The 3,914-nt window shown below is 44.2% G+C and overlaps 1 pseudogene; it reads right to left on the bottom strand.

Annotated features, from left to right (window-relative positions):
• Positions 1–3,061: 3,061 nt before the first annotated feature.
• LOC131486210 (large ribosomal subunit protein uL22-like) lies at positions 3,062–3,598 on the bottom strand (annotated as a pseudogene).
• Between the last annotated feature and the right edge of the window lie 316 nt (positions 3,599–3,914).

Raw genomic sequence — 3,914 nt, 5'->3', positions numbered from 1 at the left:
AGTTTTGTGTGACTCCAAAGCCCGTGCTGTATTCTTGCAGCTACAAATTTGACCCAAATTTGGGATTTGTTTCATAGCCTTTTAGGTGCTATTACCAGGAAAGTAGTGGGAGGGACCCTAAGAAGAAGCAATTCCCCTAAAACGAGGGGTGCACATATTTTAGGGGGCAGTATTGATGGTTGTCAGCTTAGCTCTGTGCATCTGCCAGGCCCTCTTGCTGTATGTTCACCATTTTTTCATCATCTGGAAAGAGGTGCTGATCAGGGAGGTAGTAGGAATCAATATTTAATTAGTTCTTTCTCTTAGAGAACCCTTCTTTCTAACCACTGCTTTCATGTTGCTGCTTCCTAGTCTAGCTTTGTACATTTTATCAAGGTTCTTAGAAATAATTGCCCTGAAGATAGGTCCCAGAGTATCTCTGACCTTGCTCTAGCCCAAGGGAAATCATGTTCTAGAGTTGCCCTACCTTCTTGATTTTTGTTGCTCTGAAGCCAGAGCAGTGTCTATGCGTGCATGGGTGTGTGTGTGTGTGTGTGTGTGTGTGTGTGTGTGTCTTCTTGTGGTATGGGATTCTCAGGGGAATGGATAATTAGCCATAGTTAGCCACAGTTGACCTTTGCAAAGTTCTCCATGTACTTTCAGTTCCACCAGAGCAGTTATTAGCACAGGTGAGGGTGTTGGGAGCAGTATGGGGACTGATGTGGCCGTTCCTAGGAGTTCCCAAGGACAGGAGATGCACCTGCTGCATTGACTCCCCTTACCCACTGCACACTTTGCTGCAGACCCTCCTCTCCTAGATCTTTCGAGGAGGATTCCTAATCATATCCTCTTCATCCAAATAGTGAACTCTCATAGTCCCCAACAGTTGAGGGTTTACTAGTTACCGAGCTATTTATCTACATTAAATGATTTGATCCTTACCCATGAAGTTAGGCAAAATGATTCCCATGTATTTTACCAGTGAGAAAACCATGGCCCTGGCTGGTTAATAATTGGCCCAAACCACCTAGCTAGTAAACTGAGGGGCTGGGATTCAAATACTGGACTGATTCCTAGTTGGGGCTTAATTAGGGGAGGAGGTAGTAAACCTTATTTATTTTTTAATCACTAGGCAAATATAGCATAGCCTTGAAACGTCAAACATACAGGCTATGTTATTACTGTAAGTAATAAGTAGTAGAAAGTGAACAAGATCCTCCTAATCAGCATGATGCCAGTGCTGAAGAAGGAAGATGGCATGGCCCAGAGGCCCCTGGCCTGACAGGAAGTGGTATTTGGTAAAGGGGATGCTACCCCTCCCTTGAACTGAGGGATCCATAGCTTCCTTATCGTTATTGTTGCCAGACCACCTTTTCAGGGGCTCTGCAATTTCAGGGGGCTAAGTAAGCAATGCCTGCCATGTTTAGACCTTAATTCCATTTGCTTGAGAAAAAAAAAAAAACAAAAAACAGGTCTTCCCAAACCCAGTACTTAACAACTCTTCCTAATTTAGCAGCCAAGAATCCATCTTTCATTGTACATTCCCGGACACTGGTACATATTATAATTCAAATCCCCCTTTTCTTTCAAAGGCAAAGTGTCACTGTTCTTCCCACCGTTCTCCTGCAGAATAGCGGAGGAAGACAGGCTCAGGGGGCCATCATGGCAGCTGGTGAGAGGGAAGTTCTGCTTCTCAAACCAGTGTGACACGTACCTCTCAGGTATCATGTGGGGTCAAGGCTGGAAGATGCGATGTGCAGGAACCTCAAGAAAAGCATAGCCGTGCATTGGTAGCAAGAAAGGCACATCCATCAGGAGCCTCTCAAACTCTCCTCTTGACCAGTCCTCTCTTACTTCCACATCTTAATCAATTCCAGGCCCTTGAACATTAATACAAAACCAAGCAAAAGAAAAATACCACCCAAGTATTTTTTCTCTTCATATTGGATATAACCGCATGGCTGTTGCTTCATGGCCAGTGGGAAATGATGCGGTAGTACTGTTGGTATATGAGAGGTTGGCAACAAACACAATTACCCCTCCTCAAACTGCACCAGACCACAAGCAGGATAGAGGATACTCCCAGCCTACTGCTACCTGTCTATCAAGAGCAATCTGGTACCTAGAGGGCTCTGGCTTGCTGTGACAAGAGAGATCCATAGTGTCAAAACAAGCTCTCATTGCATGAAATCTGGGCTCTGGAAAAATCTTGTGTTAGCCCTCTCCTAAAATTTAGCACCACTTTCTTCTGTTTCCAATTCTATGGATTAAAATGCATAATGGAGCAAAGCAGCCAGTAGCAAATAACATATGATTCAAACTTGCTGCAATTCTTGGTTTCATCATTTCCTAGTTTTGCTTAAAAGAGAAAACATTCCATTCTTTTCAACAGATTCCTGCTCCCATCTCTGGTGGCCCTGTAGGCAAAATTTCTCATTCCTCAGTGAATGAGAGGGGGAAATCCCTTTACATTTTTGATCATGGAAGTAATGTGGTTTATGTGCCTGTCCACATACTTGCTCCCTACATCCAACGAGTCTCTGGCTTAGTTGTTGTAATGTGGGTTCACCAGGCTGGCTGGTCCTGGAACTTCTCCAGCTTACAGGTCACCATGGCCTGAGCACAGCAGCACTTTATGCATGGAGCTTCTGCTGCATGGAGCCCTACTTGCCTTACAGCAGCTGCGTTGTTCTGTCTTCCAAACCCTGCACCATGGGAGCCACTGTCTCCTAGATAAAACCCTGTGCTGTGCCTGCCTCTGCAGTGCACTGGTGGTCTCATGAGGGTGAGCCCACTCCTTTGTCGCCCCTTCACAGGTCATCAAAGTCACTGTGGGTGCCGGTGCTAGAGCTCTCCATCACCCTCAGTAGTGCAACTGGAGAGTTGCTAGCACAGCAATGATAGCAACACTATCCTCATAGTATTTTAGGATACGTGTAATTCTGAAACTTAGTAGTTCTTGGTAGTTTGAACAATTGCCATTCGTTAGAAAGTCTTCTCTTAATATAGTAAATATTATTCCAACATCTATTCTTTTTTTTTGTCTGTTTTTACTTTCATTTGCATTTATTTTATACAGAATTTACTCCCAGGCCATACATTTTTGTTGCTTCAGTTTCTTCTGGAACATCTTTTTCTTCTGTGCAACTTCCTCTTCCAGTTTAGGAACAATCTGCTCTTTTTCAGTAAGGATCATCTCAATGTGGCAGGGAGAGCTCACGTATGGGTTAATCTCACCATGAGCCCCGTATGGTCTATGCCACATCTTGGGGGTTTTGTTCACCTGGATGTGCTCAATGACCAGAGAAGCTACACCTAAACCCTTAAGTTCAGCATTACTCCCTGCATTCTTAAGCATGTGCAGTAAAAATTCAGCACTCTTTTGGGCCACCGACCCTGTGTCCAGCGCCACTGTTTGGCCTGGGCACATCTACCAACCCACCATTGTAGCAATGGAATGGCACACACTGCTTCTGCAAAGTGACATCTTTCAGATACTTGGTGGCTTTTCAGATATGCATACCTTTGATGGTCTGGGCAGTTTCACGTGTGTTCTTAAAGTGAACACGAGGATTTGAACCTCTTGATTTGCATGATTTTGTTGGGTTTCCGGGTCAAGTGAATAGCAAACCGTTTTCAGAGATCACCTCAGGCTGCTTACGGGAAGAGCCAACATTTATTCTTATAAAATGAAACTACTTATATAGTTAGCTCAGTTGAAATGATTCACGTTAGTGAAAAGATAGAAGATAAAAATATTCCTTTTACTCAGAGATGATCTTTACCTATGATCATGGATGCAATATTCACTATTATCTTCTCTTTTTGAAGATGTTTTCAAAGCTCCTTACATTTGGGGCGCCTGGGTGGCGCAGTCGGTTAAGCGTCCGACTTCAGCCAGGTCACGATCTCGCGGTCCGTGAGTTCGAGCCCCG

Source organism: Neofelis nebulosa, chromosome 9 (assembly GCF_028018385.1).
Source record: "Neofelis nebulosa isolate mNeoNeb1 chromosome 9, mNeoNeb1.pri, whole genome shotgun sequence".
Classification (NCBI taxonomy): Eukaryota; Metazoa; Chordata; class Mammalia; order Carnivora; family Felidae; genus Neofelis; species Neofelis nebulosa.
Note: the sequence above shows the minus strand (reverse complement) of the source record. Positions and strands in the feature narration are given on the sequence as shown.